At 44.0% G+C, this 26286-nt stretch overlaps 1 pseudogene; it reads right to left on the bottom strand.

The window, feature by feature from the left end:
• LOC102028786 overlaps positions 1–26286 on the bottom strand; it is a 71134-nt pseudogene that overhangs the window by 20646 nt on the left and 24202 nt on the right.

Here is a 26286-nt window from a genome sequence, read left to right as displayed (position 1 = left end):
GCAAAGGTCTAGGAGGGGCTAGAGGAAAGATCCATCTCCCTACTTCCCATTATCTATATTTTATCTTGCTCTTTGTTTGTAATTTGAGTTTCTCACATAAAAGAAACTATGCAATATTTAAGCTTGTGTGACTGATTCATTTCACTTAACACGAAGTATTTCACTTATCTTTTATGGCAGCATAGTACTCCATTGTGTATAAATACCACATTGTCTTTATCCATTCATCTGTTCATGAACATATAAGCTGCTTCCAAGATTTAGCTACTATGAATTGTGCTGCTATAAATATGGGTAAGCATGTGTCACTGTAATATTATATGTAATATCTTTTGGGAAGATATCTAGAAAATTAATAGCTGGCTCAAATGGAATTTCTAGTTTTAGTTTTTTGGGAATCTCCATACTGATTTCCATGGTGGTTGTGCTAGTTTACACTCACACCAAAAATGTAGAAGGGTTCCTTTTCTCCACAGCCTTGCTGGAATTTGTTATCATTTTATTTCTTGATGATAACCATTTTTTCTGGAATTTCAGTGTTGCTTTAATTTGCATTTCTCTGGTGGCCAGCAGTGCTGAACATTTTGTCATGTATTTTATTGGCCATTTGTACTTTTCCTGTGAAAAAGCTATTCATATCCCTTGCCCATGTTTTGATTGCTTCTCTATTTGGGGGTTGGGTCTAATCTTTTTTAGTTCTTTACATATTTTAGATGTTCATCTTCTGTTTGAGGAATAGCTGACAAAAATGTTTCCCATTCTGTAGGGTGGCTTTTCACTTTATTGGTTTTTTTCTTTTGCTGTGCAGAATCTTTTTAATTTGATATAATCCCATTTGTTGATTTTCTGAACTATTTTCTGTGTCACTGGGGTTCTATTTAGGAAGTCCTTGCCTACTCCTATGATTTTAAGAGTTTTATCTATTTTATCTTCCCACAGGGTAAATATCTTGTTTACTTTTCTTTCGTTGCTGAGACCAAATACCTGACACCCAAAGTGAAAGGAGGAAAGGTTTATTTAGCTCCTAGTTTGCGGAGGTTTCAGCTGACCCCAAGGCAGGGTAGAGTGGCACAGGAACAAAGTCCAAGGTAGCAGAAGACAAAAGCAGCAAGACAGGGCAAGCCTCTTTTCCTCCCTTATACTGGAAACAGGCTACCCGCTCCCCAGGCAGGTGCAGCACTCACACCATCTCCCTGCCTCCTCTTGCACAGGATGAGGATGCTCACAAAACGCGGACCCCTGCTGAGTCACTTAGTTAAACTTCTAAACTTCTCAAGTTGACACAGTGTATCACCCACCAGACCACTGTCTGTTTTAACGTTTAGTTTTTTGATCCATCTCGATTCTAGTTTAGTACATGGTAAAAGACAAGGATCTAGATTCAATCTTTTGCATGTGCATAACCGGTTTTCCCATCACGACTTCTATCTTTGCTTCAGTGTGTTTTTGGCCCCACTGTCAAAGGTGAAATAGTTGAACATGCTGGGGGTATTTCTGCAAGCTTTATTCTGCTCCATGGGCCCTCTGGTCTGTTTTTGTGCCCTGACCATGCTGCTTTTATCACTGTAGATTTGTAATACGACTTCAAGTCTGGGGTTGTGGTGCCTCCAACTTTGCTCTTGCTACCCAGGTTTGCTGTTGCTATTCTGGACCTCTTCTGGGTTCCATATGAATTTTAGGATTGTTTTCTCTAGTTCTGTGAAGAACGTTATTGGTATTTTGATTTATAGATAGCTAAGGTAGGTGGGAATACTGTAGGCAGTCAGACTGAGCCGGACCCTGGAGAGGTCAGTGCAGAAGACCACTGTTGCTGGAGGTCCCTTCACTGAAGGTCAGGCTTCAAGAAAAAGGAACTACTCACTCACACACTTTTGCTCGGGATGAACAGCGGTGACTGACATTCTAAATAGCATCAGTCACCTTGGGGTGGAGGACCAAACCATAACCCACCCTTCCAGGAACGTCTTTGTCTACTGGGCTTGCTGAGTGACTTGCTTCCCAATTTGATCCCCATTTAATCAATATGGTGATAAAATGGTAATCTTATTGGTTCATCACAGTCTTCTCCCACCTCATACCCACCTTGTGATTTCCCACTGGATCAATATTACCTAAGTAACTACACTTGGAATCTTATTGATTGATTATAGTTCTGTCCCACTTTGAACCTGCCTCACCTCGTGGCTTTACTCAATAGAACACTTTTGAGCCATGGGGTTGGTGGGCTACCCATTTTCCAGGCCCCCTGTGTCCTTTTTAGACAGAAGCTTTCTTTCCCTCAATAAATTCTTCCTGCTCTCAACCTCCATTGTTTCTAGAATTCTTCCTCGATTTTAGAGAACACGAACTCAACATTTCAGACATTAGCAGATTGGGAGTTTCTTTCACCCAAATCAGGTTTTCCTGTGTCTTTTGAGATGATGGTGTGATTTTTGTCCTTGATTCTGCTTATGCGATATATTGCATATATTGATTTGCACATGTTGGACCAAGCTGCATCCCTGGGATGAAGCTTATTTAGTTATAATGTATGATCTTTCAGATGATCTGCTGCATTCTGTTCACCAGGAGCTTAATGAGTATTTTGCATCTATATTTATTGAACAGATTGGTCTATGGTTCCCTTCTTCATTGGATTTTTGTCCGGTTTTGGAATCAGGGTAATTTTCACTTCTAGGAATTACTTCACAAGTACCCCTTTCCTCTCAATTTCATTAACTATGCCTTAAGAATATTGATATAGGAAAACTATATCTTCCAACCTGCCAGATGTCAGATACACTCAACTTATGTCCCTTGAAATCAAAGTGAATTCTAAGGAAGAGAGGAAGTGAAGAGTAGGAAATATTTATTGAGAGATGGCTGCTGAGAGACAGGAGGGGTTCCAAAAGTAGGTTGCCACTGAAGCCCTCTGTCAAGAGTAATTTATACAGCAAAGTCACAATGTGGGCATAGTGTAGGTCAAACTAAAATCAACCTGTAGGATTACAAGTATAGCTGCTGAGCTAATATTGGTCCAATAGAGAAGTGGATCATGTAGCAAGGGTACATGGAAAGAACAAAGGCATTTTGGGGAGGGGATGGGTCTGACGCTCCGGTCACCCACCAGGGCCAGTGATGCCTATCTGGACTTCCTGGACCAGATTGTGCAGGTTATAGTATGATTCCAAGTTAGTGTTTTTCCGTTAGAGAGGCATGCAGGCCTGGCCAATGCAGCTTTATCTGGAGGCCTGGTCTTCTTCAGATATACCTACAGCCTCAATTCTGATGTTTTTATTTTTCTGCTGATTTCCTTGAGAGCCTAGTCCCTCTCTGACTGCATGTTAATTTCTATCTAACTTACTGTCTATGATATGTTGATGTTATATTTCCCTAAAGATTCTGTAGAATTTAGCAATGAATCCATCTTAAACTGTGCTTTTTTTCTTAGCGGATAGCTTTTTTTATTACTGTTTCAATTTCATTGCCTGTTACTAGGTTATTTAGGGTTTTTAAATCTTCTTATTTCAGTTTTAGTAATTCCTAGTACCTAGGAATCTAACCACTTCTTGTTTTTGTTTTTTTGGTTTTTTTTTTTTTCGGTTCCGAGGATAGGACTCACGACCTTGCACTTGCCAGGCAGGCGCTTATGCCACTGAGCTATATCCCCAGCCCCTAACCACTTCTTAATTCTCAAGTTTATTGGGGTATAGGTTTGCAAAGTAGCTGTTAATAATCTTTTTATGTTTTAGCAGTTTCCATCGCGATTTTACCTTTTTCATTTCTAATTGCATTGATTTGGGTCTGTTCTTTTTTTCTTTCTGTCTTTTTTTTGGGGTTAGATTGGCTAAGGGTTTGTCTGTCTTGCTGTTTTGTTTTGTTTTGTTTTGTTTTTGAAGAAACAGCTCTTCAATTCATTGAGAGTCTTCGTATTGTTTTCTCATCCCAGTTGCACTGATTTTATAATTCCTGTGCTTATACTCGTTTGGGTTTGGACTGTTTGGATTTGTTCTTCTAGAACCTCAAGGTACATGGCTAGGTTACTTATTTGGATTCTCTGTTTTTAGGATGTGAATAGTCACAGCTATAAACTTCCCTCGTAGGCCCACTTTCATTGCATTCCCTAAGTTCCGGTATGTTGTACTGGTGTTATCATTTATTTCTAGAAACTCTCTTACTCCTTCCTTGATTTTTTTCTGTACTTGCTGTTTACTTAGGAGTGTATTGTTTATTGTCAATGTATTTGCATAATTTCTGTTTTCTTTTGTCATTGATGTCTAGTTTCATTATATTATGGTTGATAATATGCATGTTATAATTTCAATTCTTTTACATGTACTCAAGCTTGCTTCATTGGCTAATATGTAGTCTATTTTGGCGAAAGTTCCATGTATTGCCGAGAAGAATGTGGCCTCTGTTGATCAGTTTTTGCTCCACACTGTTGCTAAGCCAGTATTTTTACCTTTGTGAACGTGTTATCTATACGACCTGGACACTCCACCTCTTCAACCAAAAGATTCTGTGTCTTGTCAAAAGCCATCAGCACCCAGTCAGACTTTTTTCCTGAGATGATACTTCCAAAGTGGTCCCAGGAACCACTGCCTTATTAAGCTGAGTGACCCTGGCATACTGCAGTTCTGTCCCTGGAAGAAGGATAGTCTCTTAACGGAACCCTACTGCAAAAAAGCCTCTCTGCTAATATAACAGGCTGATGATAGGAACATCTGCAGCTGAGTTCCTGCACTTGGCAGTGTGTTGGATGCTGGAGATGAATGGAAGGTGAGAGTGACATTCACTAAATCAGGCTGCATCCCCCACACAGAGGGACAAGGCACACACCAGTAAGTTAGAGTGATTCACTGAAGCTACGTGGGCAATCTGTGAAGACTCTATTCCAGACTCACAGCAGGGAAAACAGACTTAAATCTTGCCTGCAGAGCTCTCCAGGAGCAAGTCTATCATATCAGTGTATGAGGAGAGAGAGAAATCAGCTCTGCAATTGTGTGGTGCTTCCAGGGAGCAGCAGCCGCTGTCAATATTCACACTCCCTCTGAATGCATAACGAGCTGCTTCCAGCCACGCCTGCGGACGGGAGGCTGCACAGGCAGCAGCTTTGAAGGACCCAAAGACAGCATCAGTGAGCACAAATGAACAGAGAGCTTGGCAAGGAGGCTCTGTGTGGTCAGGAGTAACACAGCAGGGAGCCAGGAAGGGAAGCACACGGCATTCATCTCCCTCACGGTCAGCTATCACCTGCCCGCATGAGCACTGCCAGCGCCCACCGCACGTAGCAGAGGTGGGTCAGGGTACAGCAGTGTGATGGGCAGAGGGAGGCATGAGGGCTGAACCACTGCTCCCACTCCAGCTCCTTCCCTGGCCTGTCTCTATAACACTAATGCTACTCAAGGGGCCTGACTTTCGCTAGAACCCTAACTGCATAAGGCACACACAAACTCCTTTTAGTCTATTAACCAATTTAACTGATAAAACTGCTTTCCAAAATGAGGAGCATAATCATCGCCATTTTACAAATAAGGTTTTGCATAACTTGCCTGGGGTCACCCACATGATGTGTGGATGTGTGAGCAAGTGAAACCCAACCAGGAGGCTCCAGCACCCCGAGCATCTACCCACGATTCTGCTCCCACAGGTCATTGCCAAAGTGCTATGTTTGCACAAAGTGTAGTGCCAAACTCTTATGACTTTCCCGGTTCATTCTCTTCAGAACTTTTATCACAATCCAGACATATCTTACCTACTCCTTGAGTACTTATTACGCTTCCTCCAGAGAACTGTAACTCCAAGAAAGCAGGGTCCTGCATGTCATGTCTGCCCTCCTCTCAGAAGCACCTCTAATCAGGCCTGGCAAGTGTGAAGCTTTCATTACAGATTCACTGAGGGAATGAAATGGAGTGCCATGAATACACTCAAACCAGTTGTATACATAGGTCTCGAGCTTCTCAGAGGCAGGGCCCATGGTCTCGTTCCTATGGTCTAATTCAAGGCCTGGTTTTTAGTGGGCATGCAGTTAATACTAGTTGCCATGTGATAATAGTTTTTAGAGCAGGCATTTACTTTTTGAAACAGGTAGACCTGAGGTCAAGCACTCATTTGTTATGTGACTGCTGGGGGCCAGATGTCCCCGCCTCCACATACCTGAGGAAGCAATAAAGAAAGACAGAAGACAAAGTTAACATGGGGTGGGGGAAGACCTGTCTCTGGTGGACTGGCTCGACTACTTCCAAGGTTGGCCCACTTTTATTAACCAGCAAGATACTCAAGGGGAGGGGTAGCACATGTTTCCTGAAACAGCAGCTATAGAGAATGGGTGGATGAGGAGTAAGTTAATGGGGAACCAGATTTTCTCTATGCCCAGGTGCCTGTTCTTTGACGCCTGTCCTCAGCAGATGCTGACCTGCCTTAGGAGTGCCAGGTTCTTAGCATTGTGCCCATAGCCAGGGGCACACAGCCTGTGGTATACCTCCTCATTCCTGAAGCAAGGTCACACCGACCTTGGGACTGAGAGAGGAGCTTAAGTCATGAATGGGCCTCCCATAATCTGTCACATAGCCTGGTCCCCATCATGCAACTTTGAGAAAGTTACTTAAACTCTCAGGGCCTCCACAGTAGTATCATCTGTGAAATGACAAGACTGTCAAGAGGGTTAAATGATAAAATGCTGGCACATATAGCTACCTCTGAACACTAGCGGTTAAAGTCTTTATCTCTCATTTCTGCAGTAAGGTCTAGGCTACAGTAGAGCTAAAGCTGTTTGTGGAATGACTGCAGGGAACAGTCAATGTTCGGGAGAGGAGGCCACCGGGAGTCCCAGTCCACATGGACGGGAAGCATGGGGCAAGGCTGTCCTTGTGACTGTCCTCAACCCAGCGCTGTGACTGTCGTGGGCTGAATAGGGACCTCCCCTCTTCCATGTTCATTTCCACCGGAACTTCATAATGGGACTTATCTGGAAGTAAGGTCTTTGCATTCAATATCAGTTAAGGATCTTGAGGCAAAAATCAGCTTGGATTTTGAGTGGCCCTTCTTTTAGCAAGAAAAGGGGATAGCAAGCAACGCAAAGGAGAATGATCAAGTGAAGACACAGAGGCAGAGACTGAAGTAATGCCGCCTTGAGCCAAGAAGACCAGAAGCCACCAAAGTAGGAGGAAGCCAGGGATTGTCCACTAAAGCCTTCTAGGGAACGTAGCCTTGCCAACATCTTGAGTTCAGACTTCTGGCAGAATCTGATTCTGCTGTTTTCAGCTCCCTGGCTTGTTACTATTTGTTATGGAAGCCAAAGTAATACAGTGGTAGATATAAAGGCTATTTGAACTTAATGTATAAATAAATAAATAAATAAATAAATAAAGGACAGCAGCAAATGACTCAGTGGAATTGGTTCAGATGTTCTTTAAAGAAAAAAAACTTAGTGAATAAGAGTCTTTACTCATCTTAGTTACTTTTCTCATTGTTGAATCAAAATACCCAACACCCAAAGTTAAAGGAAGAGAGGTTATTATAGCTCACAATTTGTAGAGGGAAGTTTCTGTTCATAGTCGGCTGGCTCCAAGGCAGGGTGGCACAGCACACGGGCATTGCAGAGGAGAAACAGTTCATAGCAGGCAGAAGGTAACAAAGCAACAAGGGTACAAGCAATGCCAGCAGCCCTCTTTCTGCCCCTTATATTCTATCCAAACTAGATAGAGCCCTTAGGGTGGGGAGCACGCACAGCCAGGGAGGGGCTTCCCATTACCCACACCAGAACTATGCCAAAGTAGTCAGTGGACCAAATTAGTAATCACACACCCTTAATCTCAGCACCACACACTCTAGATCCACCCACTTCTGAAAAGCCCCAGCTACGACCACATGAGGCTTTGAAAGCTATGACACTCATAGACGAGATGAATTAGAAAGTGAGGACCTTTTCAAAATGATTCATGATAGGACCTGCCTAAAGAACTGGATTCAATTTAGTAAAATATGTTTACCTACAAATTTTCATCTCACAGTTACTGAGCAAAATAAGATACAAGTACAAAAAAATATGGTTCTGATATCAGTCTATCAGTCACAGTCCTTTTCCTTCTCCTGATAAATGAGGTAGCCTATTGATTTATCAAATATTGCTCTGCATGACCATTTTTAAAAAACAAAGTGAACTACTTTATTGAAGTATAACATATACACACACACAAAAGCATGCTTCAGAATATGTGTGTGGTTTCACGATTTTTTTTCCAAATTGTTCACACCTATGTAATTAAGCAAGAAATGGAATGGGATAAGCATGCTCCAAGCCTCTCTTCCTCACCCCCCACATGACAGGAAGCCGCCATCTGCTCCCTAACACCACTGATCTGCGCAGCCTGTGTTTACCGTTATGCAGTCGCATCATACTATTTACTCTGCGTCTGCTTGCTTTGCCCAAAATCACACTATGAAATTCATCTATCTTGTCATGTGTCATGGTACTTGCTCCTTTATAACGCTCTGCAGTACCTTATTATGTAAATATAATACGATTTATTTATCCATGCTATGCTTATAAATTTTGGTGGAGACCAATTTTATGGCCATTAAAAATGGTGCTTCTGTGACCATTCTCGTGCATACCTTTCAGTGCACAAGTGAACACATTCCTTTGAAATATATATTAGTGTTGAAGTACTGTAACATTGGGGAAACACACTTCTCCTGTGTAACATATACAGCCCATTTTTAGGCATTCTGGTGCCTTTGTTATAGTATTTCACTGTGTCTTTAATTGGTATTTCCATTGGAACTATTAGTGTTGGCCATCTTTCAAGTATTTGTTGCCCATTTAGTTATCTTCTTTTGTAAAGTGTCAGCACTAGTTTTCTGCCCATTTAAAAAAATAGGATGATGTACTCTAGAAGAGTTTAATTTTCTATAGATTTTCTACAGAAGTATTTTTACAAAAATCACATGATCAACATGTTAGCTGACTGAGTGCTATAAACTAGAAGATGAAAATCAGAATTCTATTTTGCTATGGGTTACATGACCTCCCTTCTCTGTTGGATATGCAAAGCCCTTGACAAAACACAAGACAGCTGAGCCTTGAGCCTGGAGGTCCATTTCAACCTCCAAGCTGGAGATGCTGCCACAGTCCTGCTGTGGCATTTCTGCTGGAAGCCAGCCAGGGAGCACGTCACTTCTGTAGAAAGAAGTTAGCTGTAGTGTCGCTCTCCCTTCCACTCCATGCTGCTTCACCTCCAACAGCTCTGGGATTATAAGCCAAACTTGTGGGGTCTCCCTCCAAAATGCTGATCCTCTCAGCAGGAAGAACTCACCCACTGTCACATGTGTCCTATTGCTGGGCAGAGGCAAGTTTTCCTCACCATCTATCCAGCCCTGCAATGTTCTTCCATGCTCTGTCTTTCCCTAGTAGAAAGGTGGGTTGGTTTTCTCACATGATCATTCAGCTGACTTTTAGAAAAAATAGTGTAATTGGTGAATTAGATCTGCCCTGTACATGTCAGTGTGCTCTCTCTCTTGTCCCTGGAGTGATCAATTTGCATTTTGTTGTCTTCAGTGATGATGAAATGGTACTGCTTTCCGCAGTTCGGACTGTGTAAGCAGGACCTGAAGAAGTAACAGGTGCTCTCTCCAGGAGTGGAGAGACTTCCACTTCAACAGAGAGAGCTCGAGATTCTCACTGGCACTACAGACCTTGGGCCCAAGGGGGTATGTTGCAAAGCCAGGGGGAGAAAATGCAGACTGAGAATGTCCTCGGGCATTTTTATTAGGCGGGTTTCTCAAATACATTGTTAAATATTGCCTCTGAGACACCCCCAGGGAGACTTGGTCTCCAGGGAAGCCAAATGTAAATCAGGAAAGGCAAATTTTCTCCATTTATGGGACCATTTCCCCAGAGGCAGACCTAAGTATCTCCTTGGGGTTTAACCCCTGAACCTCCAGTGGTGCTAAGGTCACAACTAAGGCTGCAGAAAAATGGCTCTGTTGGTTCTGCTTCAAAACTATGTTCTGATGAAATAAGAAAGGATAGGCACAGAAATTTATACACAAGGGTGGTCACATCAGCGTTATTTATCATAGTAATGCATTTCCGGTTACACAAATCTTAAACAACAAGGGATTGGAGACATTACATTTTCCTTAGTTTTGTTTGTATATATTTTTCTACAAAAATGTACTTTTCTTTTAATTAAAATGTCTCTTAAAATAAAGGGATATTAGAAATCATTCTAGGGCTATGGATTTAGCTCAGTGATAGAACACTTGTCTAGCAAGCAGGAGGCCCTGGGTTCCTCCTCAGCACCAAAAAATTAAAAAGCTAAAAAAAAAAATCAGTCTAAATGGGCATAGTGGTGCATGCCTGTAAGCCCAGCACTCAGGAGGCTGAGGCAAAAGAATTACCATGGGTTTGAGGCCAGCCTGGGCTACTTAGTGAGTTCAAGGCCACCTGAACTACACAGCAAGACCCTGTCTCAAAAAAAAAAGCAGGGGAAGGAAAAAGAAAAGAATGCAGAAAATGAATTGCCAAAAGCTAGTACACAACCTTCAAAATAGAATCTTAGAACCATGTTAGATACCCAACTCTGTGATAAAATACCTGAGAAAGTCAACTTAATGGAGAAGGGCCTATCCTGATGCAAGGTTTCGGTGCATGGTCAGCTGACTCCATGTCTTAGCCCTGTGGGGAGACAGAAGCATCAGGGCAAAGGGAGGTGGCAGAAGACAGCTACTTACCTCACACTGGTCTAGAAGGAGAGAGGGACCAGGGACAAGACACAGTCCCTATGACAGCTTATATCTCGATGCTGCCCCAGAGTTTATGCATTTATAGGCTTTGTGGAGCTGGCTGAATCTAGGGTGTGTGATGCTGGGTCTAAGGATACGAGAATTAAATTAGTCTACTGATTGGTTTAGCACAGTCCTAGGCATGGTGGTAAGGGTGGCACCCACCCACAGCCTTGTGGCCTGGATAGCATAAAAGAGAGAAGGAAGTCCACGACTGTGCTGCTTCACGCTCTGGCACGGGCTGTTTCCCCTCTGCCGTGCCACTTGTCTTGGAACAGGCCGACTATGGACTAAAACCTCTACAAGCTGAGATAAAATAAATCCTTCTTCCTTTAACTTGTGGTTTTCGGGTATTTTGTCCCAGCAACAAAAAAATTAAGGTTACACTCCATGACCCACTCCCTTACTCCCCAATCACCCCACTGTTGCCACCAAATTGTGAATCTGTCAAATGACTGGTCCACGGGTAGAGTTAGAGCCCTCCTTGTCTAATTACCTCCCTAGAGCCTCACTTCCAAACCCTGCTGCACTGCGGTCACGCCCTCAACAAAGAGGCCTTTTCAGGACATTTTAGACATAGACCGTAACAGTGGGACTGGCACAGGCAGTGTGGTACTGCGGGTCCAGTATAAAGGAACTCAGAGAAAGATAATGCAATAATAACTGAAGAGGCCCCGATACCTGTAGACTCTTATTTGATAGAAAGCAGTAACAGTAGTCTTGGCCTGGATTCCAGGGACAGGATGCTATTTGTTAAGTGCTGCTAGGTGTTTGTTCATATTGCCAGATGCGATACAATCTTTCACTTAAATTGGGCAACACCACGGTGCTAGTGCGCTATGGTCAATTCCCCAACTCCCGTGAAGCTCTGTCTTTCCTGTCTACACTACCCCCACGCACCCACTCACCCTCTATCTCCACTCCAACCCTGGAGGTTAGGTGCTGTGAGCTGCCGTGCTGCCCAGAACTATCTCTGCATCTGTGCTTGCATCCGAGCGTTCTGGACCTTCACCCCTGCCTCCCACAGAATGTTACACACGGCACCGTGCCTCCCACAGAATGTTACACACGGCACCGTGCCTCCCACAGAATGTGGGAGTGCCTCCCACTGTGCCGTGACTTACGTATCCATTTTCAACCTAGGGTTAAGACTCAAACCCAAGCAGGCCAATGCCAGCATTGTGCTCTGCCTTCTCTGCTCTTCTAGACGTGGCACACTCGAGCTTTGCTTATACTCGGGTTCAAAGCCCTGTTGCCTGTTTCGGACCAGAGGTGACTTTTCGCAAGTCATTTAGCTCCCTGTGCAATACTGCCTTTCTTTTAAAAAGTAAATTTCCTATGGTAATTATTTCAGAGACTTCATATATGGGTTGTGTTAAAGAACACTGCAGGAAAAGCTCTTGCTCAGCTGAGCTGAGACGCTCATGTAGACACATTTGACAGATAGAAGTGAGTATCATCAAACTAAAACTTGTGTCCCTCCAATCAAGTTTCTGAGAAAATTTTATGTGTTAACTGCTATATTTGGAAAGTATCTCAAAATGAACCACATAAATGGAGCCACTGGGAAAGTATATAAACATAGTTATTTTTGAGGCCAGTTTGTCCTCAATCACAAATTTTCATTTCATGAGGGGCTAATGCAGGGGTTTCTGTTCTGGGAAGCAAGCATATTCTCTCATAAATTTTCCCTGATCTCCCTCTTTCTCTGAGCTGCAATCTCCAGCTTCCTTAATTCCTCCCAATGAGATTGAAAATGATAGACTGTTCCGTCACAATCAACAACTCAGAACAGTAGGTCTTTGTATTTGATAGAGGAGGGATCCCTGGGGAAACCCCACCTGGTGGTTCTGTCTGCAGTGTGTGCACAGATCACCCAGGTTCTCACTCCCGTGCAGCCTCGGAGTCAGCACACCTCGGGCTGAGCTGAGACGCTGCAGCTCCAGGAGGCTACCTGGGATGTGACACTCCCGCTCTACAGACTGCACCTGGGGAAGCACAGCAAGAGAGCCACAGCTTTCAAATGACTTTGGCCATCTGAATCCCTGGGAGCTTTAACACACCGATGCTTCTGAGAGTCTGACCTCACTGGCAGAGAGGAAAGCCTATGCACTGGACACCTCCCTTGCCATCACTGGGGCTTACAAGGCTCCCGAGGGCAACGACAGCAGATTCTGAAGGATCCTCACTGCACAGCGTGTTCTACAGTAGGATCCCCAGACACAAAGAATAGATTCTGACGCAAACTGCACCCTGGGGTGCTTCAGCCAGGTGAAATCCCCCTCCACAACTACACTTACTGGATGTTTTCCTTGTGCCCACACTTTGATAGCTGACACACGTATGACAGCAGTCCTTCCCACTGGCGCTCAAAATAGTGACTGCCCAAGCTCGCACCAACAGTGAGAGACATAGCTGGGATCCAACCAAGTCTGTCTGACGGGAAGGTCAGCGAGTGTGTGCTTTCAATTTTTATTGAATTATAGTTGACAAACAACAAGCCCCCCATATTTAAAGGGTGTGATTTGATGGGTTTTGAATATATAAACACATGTAAAATCGTCACCACAATCAAGGAGACAATTATCTTGTCTCCAAGTCTCTACTCCCCTTTGCCTCACTCCTTCCCTGTCTTCACCCCGCCCCAGCAACCACTGATCTTCCTGTCATGTGACCTCCTTGGAGTTTTCTAAGCTTGTATGTAAGTGGGGTCATTCACTGGTGCACAGTGGGGCCCTTCAGCACCTGATCTGGAGATTCAGTCACGTTGCTGGGTTTATCAGTGGTTCATTCCTTTGTACTTCTGAGTAATACTTCACTGTACAGATACACCAGGGTTAGTTTATTCTTTTACCTGTTGATGGAGACTTGGGTTGTTTCCAGTTTGCCAGTGTTAGAAACAAAGCTGCCATGAGCATCCTTGTAAGTTCTGCGTGTGGCCATGTGTTTCCATTTCTCTCGGGGAAATAAATACCTAGAAGTGAACAGTCATATGGTAACTCTAACTGCCAGCTTGTTTTCCAAAGTGGCTGTGCCACATTTTAGCCAGCATCACAGGACAGGGCCAATCTTTTCAATTTTAGCAGTTCTCATGGGTATGTAGCGATATCTCATTTGGTTTTAATTTGGATTTCCTTGCTGACTAATAATATTGGGTAACTTTTCATGTGCTTGTTTGAAAGTGCAAGCTTTTTCACTTAACATCACTGTTTTCTCAAACAAATACAGCGTGGCTCTTCTGTCGTTCTTTCTTTCTTCTTTGGTATTTTTGAGACAGGGTCTCACTTTGTAGTGCAGCTGGCCTTGAACTCATTATGTAGCAGAGGCTCGTCTCAAATTCGAGGCAATGCTCCTACCTCCACCTCTTGAGTGCTGAGATTACCAGGCTGCACCACCAGGCCCGGCTCAGTATAATCCTTCTTAAATTAAAAAAAATCATAGCAATCCTCAAATATCATTTAAATAACTTTGATATTTATTTTTATTATAATATTAACAAAATGCGTAGCCATAAAAAAAAGTCTGGGCTGGGGATTTAGCTCAGTGGCATAGCACCTGCCCGGCAAGTGCAAGGTCCTGAGTTCAATTCCCAGTACCACAAAAACAAAACAAAACAAAACAAATTTTTTTAAAAAGTCTGGCAAGTTTTTTTAATTTATAAACTATATTTGACTAAAATATTAATTTTTAAATTAACTCCACGCATAACTAAAAGTCACAACTAACAGAAAGAGTAACGAGAGATAAGAATGTTGACTGACCCTAAATCACCACTTAAAACTAACTGGAAGTTGTTCATCTGGCAGCCTATGATTCTCTGGGGTAGGAACTCATAGGAACATGGAAGTTCTGCCTTTACCCCTATTCTGTGGCAGATCCTTCTTGACAGCCCCCTAGCAATAAACACCAGCACAAATGTGAGCCCTGACATTGCATGCAAGTCTTGGTTATAAGGAGAGACAAATGGTCCAGAACGTGCTTATACTGTTTTGTTAGATTTTCATCAAAACAAAAACACAGCATATTGAAATACTCTTGGAGTTCACAGTTGTCCTCCAACAACAGGACTGAAGTTCCAGCTTGCGCACACACCCTGGTCAGCAAAGCTCCGTTAAGCTGGGGTTTAATGTCCTGTGCTACTTAAACCTGGCCACACATTCGCCCAGCCCCCCCTCCAGTACTTCACCCGGTGTCCACAGCACTAGTAGCTGTCCCAGTAGCTGTCCCTAAGCTGCTGCCGAGGGAAACGAAGCCTGGGACCTTAGCGGGCCTTCCGCACTCGTACAGCACGGCCCTGTGCCTTCCAGCCTTGGGACAGATCCTCCCAGTTACAGCGTTGTTTCCTGCACCGTGTGACTTCCTGGCATCATTACCAGGAATAAATATTCCGGGGAACATACAAACCTGGGACTTTTTAAATAGTTCCTCTTATGATCAAACAGCCAAATGTTTTCCACCCATTTCGTTTCCACTAATCCGAAACAGACTCATTGTCCTTCTCCCTGTAAGTTGTGTCTATTTTTCTATGGTTGTCTCTTTGTCCTTCTCAGTAGGAAACAAAAAGCCTGGGGCACTCAAATGGGTATGACAGAGTCATGCTGCCACCCACCACGTGGCTCCTGTCCATCATGCAAAGACCCCTTCCTCCCTCACCCCACAGACAAGACCCAGTGTTCACACCTCACACCAGCTCTCTGTGTCCAAGGCGCATTCAAGAATGTCACAGGAATGCAAACATCTCTGTCCCAGGTGGAACTTCCAAATAAACCTCCAAAAACAAGTACGATGAAACCATGGTCTCTGCCATTCACCGAAGCTTTGTTTCATGCTGGGTCTGCTGAGGGCTCGTGGGTGCTCATCTCTCTGCCACAGACCGGAAAAAATGAGGTCTATCTTCCCCCCCCTTTCTGGAGATACTGAAGTGAGTTTAGAAAGTGTAGCTAGACTAATGTCACAAAGCTAACAGCTTGAGCACCCAGATTCAAACCTTGCTCATTTAGTTGTCGCAACACATGCATTTAATCATTACCCCAACAGTACCTTGAGAAATCATCCCCCATTTTCCACTGCAGGAAATAGCTCCTTCCTCTGAAAATGTAGAGCCTTTCCATTGCATCTCTCCTGCCCCCCTTAGCACTTCTGACCTTCTACTCTGTTTATTTGAGATAAATACATGCATTTACTTGTATTATAAAACAAACAGCCCACGTTCTCCTTGACGACTTACCTGCCTGCTCCTTAGTGGCAATATCTGTGCCCAGCACTCTTGGGAATCGCACACAGGCTAAGTTCACTGCCTTGACTACAATAATACTTAGTGAAGAGCCATTTATTTTTAATTTTTACTGCCAGGCAGATCGTTAGATAGGCAAAGAGAGGAACAAATGAAGAGTGCCATTGCTGTCATCTGCCCAGCAGTCTCATTTGTGGAACTCACATCTCTCATTAGGACACCCATTCCATGAGTGGTCAAGCATGTTATCTACGCTGCTCCCAGTCGCCCAGGCACAATTATTTCTTCATTTCCCTGAAACAGAAATTGATTCAGAGGGGGCGGGGTGTCCACGATGACCCCTTCTCTGCAGTCACATGTGGACACAGGTAGAGAGAAGCATTTAGAAGAGCTTCTTTCTACTGAAGTGGGTTGGCTGAGACGACGGAACTCTGGAATAGCCTGGAGTTTGGGGTTTTTGTTGTTTTAACCTTGAGGAGAAAGCCTGCATGCCTGATGGAGGAAATGTTGTTTGGACCCCTGAACTCATCCCTGATTATGGCACAAACACTATAGGACTTGCTAGCTACCATGTAAACCATGCTATATTCATTAGGGTATTTATTGGTCATTTCCAACTTCAAGTATCCTGACAAACGCAGGAAAACAAAGCCCTGGATAAGGATGGTGTTCGCATAAACTATAATCCTTATAACTAGTATTATGAAATTGGTGATGTTACATGAGAAAGATAGATTTGATATGTGAGCTTTACACAATCTCTCATCATTCAAGCTCGGTATCCTTTAGCACACCTAAGACAGCAGGGCGTTCACCAGGGTTTTCTCCACTAATCTTTTATTTAGACTTTAACTCATTAAAAAGAAGCTTTTCCTCCTAAATGAAAAAACTAAAAATGAAGATGTTTTCAAGGCTCAGGGATATAGCTCAGTGGCACAAATGCCTGCCTGGCAAGCACAAGGCCCTGAGTTTGATTCCCAGCACCAAAAACATTTTTTAAAATTTTTAAAAAGATGTTTTCACAAGGACTCAATACCATTAAGGACCAGGTTGTCATTTGGTTCGACCATGGTTGCCCTCGTGCGCAGCCTTCACATGGCAACCCTTGGCATCCCAGGCTCTGTCCTCATTGGTGCAAAATGGCTGCCATCCAGGGAAGAAAGAGGAGCCTCCCCTGGGAGCTCCCATAGAAGGAAGTAGAAAAATTAGGTTGCCAATCACTCACAAACACATGCCTAAGAATGGGAATTGTATATCACACCAAGGAAAAGCCACATATTTGAACACCAGAAGGCAACACACACACACACACACACACACACACACACACAAAAATTATAAGAGTCATCAATTGTTGAACCTAAATGTGGGGGTTATATGGTTGTTCGGTATACTAGTTTCATTTATTTTGTATGTCTGTAAATTCATAATAAAATGTTGAAAAAAGAATGCGTAGAGGTCATCTGCAGTGTCAACTAAACATCCTCAGCTCTCTGCCCCTAAGGCACTTGATGAGTTTACACTTCCCACCTACTTTGAATGTGGATACGTGATTTTCTTTGGCCTCTGAAAAGTGAGCTAGTGTCACTTTTGGAAGAAGCTTTATAGGCTGACTTTGCGATTCTCTGTCTTCCCTTCCGCCATGGTTTAGATCTAAGAGGTCCCCCCAAAGTGACGGTGATGGGACTATGGGGCCTCCATATTCATCAGTGGATTCATCAGCTGAACGTGCTGTTGAGAAGGGCTCTGAAGAGAAGGCGTGGGCACTGGGGGTGAGACCTGGATGGGTACGTTCTTGTCCCTGGTGCCTCCTTTTTCTCTCTGCTTCTTGACCACCACAGTCTGAGCAGCTTTTCTCTGCAGCCTTTCCACCACGCAGTTTCTGCCTTGGACTGAACTTGACCATGGACTGAAACCATGAGCTAAAAGATCCAGCCCTCCTCAAGCTATGTGTCAAGAATTGTGTTCCAGGGGCTGGGGATTTAGCTCAGCAGCAAAAGCGCCTGCCTGGCAAGCGCAAGGTTGTGAGTTCGGTTCCCGGTACCGGAGAAAAACCTAATTAAAAAAAAACAAAAAAAAAAACAAAAAAAAACAAGAATTGTGTTCCAGCAGCAGGAAAGTGACGCGTATGCCTTCCCAGTGTTGCACAGACTGAAGACGCGTATCTATGGAGATGGAGTGAACAGCCGATGAGCCCAGTGGATGTGCGCCTCGGCAAGGGCAAGGCTTTCCTGTCACATACAACTAGACTAGTTCGTTAGAGCAGCAACCAGGCCGTCCTGACCTATAGAACAGATGCTGCACACAACAACAACAGCAGCAGCAATAGCAAAAGCACTCCATTCTCTCATGATCAGACACTTTAAACTGTTCTTAAATAGGAGCTTCCCAACACACACTTAGAGCAAGCCAAAATATTGATTTTCTTGTTGTTTTTTAAAAGATGAATTAAAATGTGGCCCAACGGCACTGTGCTCACTCTTTGAAGATGTTTAGGCTGTTAACTGATATTAGGAAATCATTCCAGGTGCTGAATTATCTCGTTTCCCAACCTCCAAGAATTATTCTAGAATGGTGTGGGAATGGTGACAAGGACTTCTCTTTGCAAAGCCCTGGAATCTGTCCTGATAGCTGAATTTCTGAGATACATCAGGGAAGAAGAGCAGCTGTCACTTTGTAAATGACTGCCCATTAAATCTGGCTGTGTAACTGTGAGGCAAATAAGAGGGGAAAATACCTGTTCTTAGGAAGATTCCAAGGAGAAGTTACAAAGAGCGAGTGGAATTAGAGTAAATGCGACAGCAATACCAACCAGAGAAGTAAATAAATTCTCCTCACTACTTAGAGGAGATTCTTCTTAACTGCCCAAAACTCTGCACCAGCTCCACAAACACATCTGGAGTGGCCTCAGATGGCCAGTACTGGATGCTTGCACAGCAGCACAAGTGAGGTCTCCAAAGAGAAATCACTGAGAAGTACAGAAGTCAGCAGGAGCTCAACCTAGAAAAAGGTTACCTAAGAACAGAGGAAGAATAGGTGGGCAGCTCAACGGCTAGGTCCGTGTGTTCTGGAGGAGAAGTTCATAGGATTTCTCATATGGGGGCCTCCGTGTTAGGTGTAGCAGAAGTGGTCCCTCCTCCCCCTGCTCATGCTGAGCCCAGTGCTCGGGTCACTTCTCAGCACATCTCTCCGCAGATTTGTCTGAAACTTTCGGAGGCTTGATAGAGAAATGATCCAAAATCTCTAAGCCTCCTATAAAACAAGAATAGGACTACTCCAAAAATAAAATGCAATAAAAATGTAAAGTGCTACGTAAGCCCTGGCACATAGCTCAAAAAATGTTTAGTTGTTCTGAGTTATGCCTTGCTAGGAAGCCTTGTGTCTTTATGTGTGTTGGCTGGACTTTTCTTTTGTAATGCTTGAAGTGCTTGAGTCATTGTTTTCTTTCCTCTGTTTAATCCAAGGACATTGAACTCTGTGCCAAGCATTGTCTTCATAAGTTGGTGACAATGATGAATGAGACAGAGTCCTTGTCCTCCGTAGACAATACACAAAATACAATACACTCAGTGCAAAAAATAGGCCATGGAACCACAGAGGACAGCCCAGGTGTCAGCCTGGGTCAGCCCAGGTGTGGGTGGTCTTACCTTGGGGAGCAAGTGCTTGAGTGGCATCTTCTTCCAAGGCCAAGCTCTACCCCAATGGGACCTGCAAGTGTCAGCAAAGCTCTTCACCAGCAGGGAATGTTAAAAGAACTGGTCTGCAGAAGAGATGACCAGGAAGAAGAATAAAGCCAGGTCTCCAAGGCACTGGGACTGGGGGCTTGTGATAAGCATGCTGCCATGGATTTTTTTCCTTGGATACAAGTCATATTTATATCTCAAGCCATGAGGCTGGGCTGCTGTTCCATCAGACATTTCTCATTGCACACTCCTATAATACAGCTTCATGTGTCAGTCTCCCTGCATTGCAGTCTGAATTTATTACTTCAGTAGAACCTGTGCATTTTATCAGCAAGACCATACATCTTGATTTGGCTAGGACAGTCCTGGTTTGTGCCTGTTGTCCTAGGGTAATTACTGTTAGCATTACCTTTCACTTTCAAAGGTGTCCCAGCTTGGATGATAAATGATAGTTATAGGATCACCCAAATTTTAGTACATCTTTCTAACTTTTTTAAGCTTACTGGTGTTTTGATACAGGGAATAGCTTAAAAGTATAAAAGAAGTTAAGCTATTTTTTGACATCATTCATAGCATCGTGGCACAGATTGACAGGGTCGTAGGGATAATGAGATTGTGTATGGTTTATTAAGACACAGTTGCATGCTAATCATTATGGCAGGAGCTTTCCCTGCTTTATTTCATACACAGACAAGATAGCCTCATTTAGGGCCAGACCCCACAGATATGGTACTGAAGCCCAAGAAAATGGCTTTAGAAGGAGCCCTCAGGGAGTGGTGGGGGGCAGGGGCAGAGCAAAGACAAAGGGTTCCTGCTCGAAGCCAGTGGTGCTCCTGCTGACATCTTCATTCATGCTGGGACATCCACTCACGCTTGCTGGCTTTGGAGGCCAAACAAAGTCTTTTGGCTGCCTGAGGCTCAGGGGCTGCCCTGGCGACCATGACTCTGCGACCTCGAAGTCCAGATGCTCGCTTTGGCTCGGTTTCTTCTCGTGTCAAGCATGCATCACCTCCTCCTCCTCAGCCTCTGACCAGAGCAGCCGCAAACTACAGGGATAAGCCAGACTCCTAAAACCCACAAGCCACCTAATATGCATCTGAGAGCAGCTGCCGTCTGCAGGATCCTTAGTGTGGCTCAGCGGCAGAGGACTAATTTCCCATTGCTAACAGTTCAGGGTCCCGTCCCTAGTGTCACGGTGGCAGATCGTTAGACCCCTGGGGCCGAGCTCCGGAGGCAGGCTCCAGTCTCTTCACATCCCCACTGACAGTAGTGCAGAGGTCTCACTGCCAGTGTTGCGATGAATCTAATCTCTCCAGGTCTCCACAACTAATCACATCTTCATAAAGGTTAATTTAATATAATTTAACGTAACACTGCCCTCTTGTGCCTCATCACACAAGGGGCCTTCCTGGGGTAAGATCGATGTTTAATTAAAAGCAAAACATAATTTCAGCACCTCCTGAACACTCTGTTGGGGGAGAGGATCCCCTTTTTGCTCACTGGCTTTCCCCCTTCCTCATTATTCAGGCTTTTGTAACGTCAGTTCCATCACCGCTGGCCAAGGAAACCAACTCTAAGGGTTCTACGTAAATCCACGCATGAGTATTTTAAAGTGGCATATGGGCAGCAACAACGAACAAGGAGTCCAGGCTTCCCCGGGCACAGGGAGGGCGGGAGAAACTGAGCAAGAAATCAGCAAATGAAAAGAAAGTTTTTAAATAGACTTTCCCCAGCTGGCTTAGTGATTTCAATAGACTTGGCTAATGGGGAAAACAATCCTAGAGAACCCTGAATTGCTTTTCTGCTGAGTTCCTTTCCACACGTCCCAGTTTGCAGAGATTAATTAGGAGTTCCAATCACAACCTAAAACTAAACTCAAGAAGACAGATCAGAGATTTTTTTTTTTAGTGGCAGTAATGCTCGGGAGACTTCTAAGCAGTGTGTCTTATAAAGTTGATGTTGGTGATTCCAGTTTAAAAAAAAAACAAAATTATTTGTAAGGGCAGTACACAAACTCAAATAAGGCACAAATGCCCACATTTTGAGCCTTAGTGTTTGCTCAAAAATTGAGTCTTAATACTTTTCTCTTAATTAGCCATTACATAGCTCTCTGAGCAAGAAAGGACCAGTAGGAAAATGACCCAGAAGGTTTGAATGGTCCATAAAACGCAGAAGAAGAAACGATATGACCATGCCGCCCTCTAAGTCAAGCGGATAAAGATAGGACCTTCAGGAGCTCTGCTCCCTGAGAGCTGCTCCTCTCAGGCTGGGTTTCCTCTGGCCAGCATCCTCCTCTGTGATCATCTCAGAAGCATCTTAGCCTATGGCCGGTGTCTGAAGATTGCCACACAGGAAGTGTCTTAGTGAAAACGGTCCATGCACTTTTTCCCTCCTCCCTCAGTCCCTCTGAGGTCACAATTGGCTGTCTGACAAGTTCTTTTTACCAGATCTACAAGTCTCAGCTTTGTCTAAGGCTCTGAACATTTTTCATGTTCACTACCCAGAAACTTCTTTTGCCTTTACGTCTATCCCTCCCTTTGTCTTTGTCTTTGTTTTTAAAGACTTGTACCTTACTGGTTTGTGGATGAACACAAAAATCAGGCAGTGTCATGACAGAGAAGTAAGGAGGCTGCCCTCGGGAAGGACCACTCTTCCTGGGGAATGGGAGCCTGAGGTAGGAAAGGGGGGACTGTGGCCTCCAGTAGAAGGCACAGCCAAAGTGACAATCAAAAAAAAAGAGCTGGACATGTTGGGGTAATTTTACAATATAGCTAAATCATGTAAGCAAAAGAGAGAAATATCACAAATGAGATTAGGACGGCCTGTTTTGTGCCTTATACCAGCAAGACTGAAAGCTTCCATCAGTGTAACAATTATCAGCTCCTCTCTTGGTTCTTGTATCTCCTGTCTTGAGGCACGCAATGTCCGGTGCCCTGTCAACACACAAAGGAGAACGCTCGCTGGGCCCTAGAGAAGAGGAACAGCAGTCATTTGTGAGGCCTGGCTCTGAGCCAGTGGTGGCAGGGACAGCCTGAGATCAAACCCCATGCTCCACTCTGAGCAGAAATCTCCTCATCCGTACAATAAGTCCGTGACTTACAAACATTCAAGTTGTGGACTTCCACAGATATGAATGAGCTCGCATCTGGGTCTTCTTGCTTTACATTGTACATTTGTGTCAGAAATATATCAGACTCGCTTGTCGGACTTGTGAACGATTCCAGCTTATGAACCTTCTCCACGAATGGAACTTGCTTGTAGGTCAGCGACTTACTCTAACGTGAAAACATTAACAGCACCTTCCTCACAAGAGTCTTGTGAAGATTTAATAAGATAATAAAAGTAAAGTGAGCTGTTCGGTGCCTAGAGTTTAATAGCATGTAGGTCTTCGCCATGATTTACATTTCCATCATGGAGAAAACTTTAGCACAAGGAACCAGTCCTGGGGGCATGCTATGACAGTGCTCTGGGAAGGGAACAGGCTTCCTGTTTATCTCTGCATCATGCACAGCCCTTCCAACTGAGCACATGGAAAGGCCAGGCTCAGCACCTCCTGAAGCAAAGCAGGGCACACTCGTGAGCCAAGAAGTCGCCTTGGACAGAAGTAATAGTGTTGACCTCGGAGGAGAGGGGCCAATGAGAGCGTTTGCCACATCCCCAGCCTGCTTTGTTGTTGTTGTTGTTGTTGCTGCTGCTGCTGTTGTTTTTTGTTTGGCTGGTCCTGTTTGTCGTTTTGGCATACTAATTTGTATTTACCAATGGTTCAGTAATGAACTGTTTCTGCTTGAGGTAAACACACATGTTCTTTTTAATTTAAATTTTTAAAAATTCATGCCTCAAAGGATTTCTGTAGCATTGGATTCTGGCAATTTCTTTATTTAGGAACTTTGTACCAAATTCTGGATGGTAAAATCAATTCCTTCCCTTTATTGAATATTATGGACATTTTCTCCTTTGCAGCACTTCTACTGCTATATAATGTAGGGTAAAAGTCATATTAGCCCAATAAATCATCACTGATTATGTATACACCAGTGAGGAAGACTATACACATACTGAGGTGGAACAAAGGATAGGAGAAAGTGCATAGGCAGATGGGACACAGAGTTTTACATCCAGAAAGGGAGAACAGCCACAAGTACTGATAACTATGTACCCACTCTGGAAGCAGCAGGCCCATCATGGCAGTAGAGATCAGTGGCTCTGAGCCTTCTGTGAACATGGAAATCACTTGAAGAGTTTAAAAAATATGCAGACGCCTCTGTTGCACACCTCGGCAGAGACCCTGTCTCTGTTTCTCCGCAGCCAGGCCCTGAACGTGTGTTTTAAAGACCTTCAGGTGGTTCCGATGTGTGGCCGGTGTTGAGAATTACTGTTATAAGTGGACAGAAAGGGAGATTCAGGAAAATATAAGGCTATTTGTCCTTGGAAAGTGTCTTAGTTACTTTCTATTTGCTGGGACATAATATTTGTACTCACCAGGTAAAGGAGGAAAGATTTATTTTGGTTCACAGTTTATAGTTTTCAGCCCATAGTCAGCTGGCTCCAAGGCAGGCCAGCACGCAGAGGGGCATGGCAGAGGAGAAACAGTCCATGGCAGGGCCAGCTGTAGGCAGTGAGTAACAGCTTCCATTTCCCTCTTTTTTCCATTCAGGCTAAAAGCCTATTGGTTGGTGCCACTCACACCCAGGTGGAGGCTTCTGTCTTCGATAAGATCATTCAGCCACACCCAGAACTATTCCAGTTATCACAACCCCATAATCCATATTTGCACACCCTAGATACAGCCACCTCCAAAAAGCCCCACCTATGAGTGTACAAGGCTTTGGGGGCACATCTAGATATAAGCCATAGCAGAAAGAATGAGAGACGGCATTTCATAGGTATGTACTTGTAATGAATGTTGGTATAACACATATGTGATGTCATCTGTACACAAATGCCCACATAAGCAACATAAGATATTAGAAGATCCCTCTGTAAGGGAGTTTTCCATGAAATTGCCCATAGTCATCCATGAAAAGTGACAACTCCAGAGATCCATCCACATCAATGTCCTGAGGGTAGGAATGCTATGCCTGCCATGGTGTCCAGCCAGTGCCCAGTCTTTTTCAAGGACAGCACTGTACGTAGCAAATGACTACTGCTTCCGCTTCAGAATACTGCATGTGGAACCTCCCAACCAAGTCACACAGTGCTGTTGTCTCTTAGTGGGTTGTAGGAGAGGTTCCTGCAGGGCCTTTTGTATAAAATACTGGTTTCCTGTGTCTCATCCCACATTTCCTGGTTCAGAATCTCTACTGTGAGTTTTGGTATCCCTACTTTTCAAAAATGTATCTTAGCAACCTCTCCTGGTAACATCTACATTTAGTAGCAGTGAAGAGTCCCTGTCAGGCTGACAACAACTCAGTTTTCCTCTAGTATTTTCCCTTTCCTGCTGCCAAGCGTTTGCATAAACTAAAGCTTCCCCCTCCAAAGTCCTTAACCAGCACTTTTCTCTACCTCTTACCTGTATAGTTCACCTGGATTAAAGGGACTAACCTGTCGGGCTCCACTCCAGACCTTGGGAATCAAAACCTTAATTTTAATGAGACCCTGGTGATCTGATGCACTTGAGAGTTTGTCAAGCACTTCAGTGGAGCTCATCAGCCTGAGTGACATTGTGAACGGCTTTGTCACCAATGTAAGTTGTTTTCTATAACAGTTGATGACAGACCATGAAAAAATGGAGTGCTGTGGTCAGATTTGTTCTTTAAATCTAGTATCTTAAAGTTTACCTGTATATTCTCCTGGCGTTACCTCTTCTCTCTGTACTAAGATGTAGCCACATCCTGATATTTACCTAAAGGTCTTTGTTTCTGCTGTTTTTTCCTTGAATGAGTTGCTTGACCACTGAGTTCCTTACAGTTCTTGCCTATTTGAAAGACCTAAGCTTGTAGAAGAGATAGTGCTAAGGTTCTACATGTGTGAGGCAGAGGGCAGGTGTTGAGGTCACAGATAGAGGCAGGGTCTGTGGAACCCGGGAAGTGACAGGTATGGGTGCTGAGGCTGGCAGACACATTTAAGTCTCTAAGTGTGATGCCGCTCATGCCACCCAGGGATGGGATGGCAAACTCAGCACACCAAGGTGAAACAAGGTTTCCCATACTACCCAAGTGGGAAATCCAGGGTTCTTATTAAAATTAAGATTTTGATTCCCAAGGTCTGGAGTGGAACCTGACAGGTTAGTCCTGTAACCCAGGTGAACGATACAGATAAGAGGTAGAGAAGAGTGCTGGTTAAGGACACTGAAGGGAAGAGCATCTTTAGTTTATGCAAAGACCTGGCAGCAGGAAAGATAAAGCACCAGAGGGAAACTGAGTCATTAACTGTCAGTATCCCAACAGGGGATCCTAAATGCTACTAAACATGGCAGCTAAGCACTCTCTCCTGGAAGCAATTTGACACTGGACCATAGCAGATGAACAGAATGTTACCGTACACCCCCTTGTTTGGGGTTGGTAGGACTCGGGGGAGTAATAATGAGACGAGGTTTCCTGACCCCATGGCCAGCTGAGCACTGGTAATCAGACAATCTTATTTTTTTTTTTTTTTTTTTTTTTT

This window comes from Chinchilla lanigera, unplaced genomic scaffold, assembly GCF_000276665.1.
Source record: "Chinchilla lanigera isolate Chin_1 unplaced genomic scaffold, ChiLan1.0 scaffold00116, whole genome shotgun sequence".
NCBI classification, from domain to species: Eukaryota; Metazoa; Chordata; class Mammalia; order Rodentia; family Chinchillidae; genus Chinchilla; species Chinchilla lanigera.
This window is presented reverse-complemented; position numbering and strand designations above follow the sequence as displayed.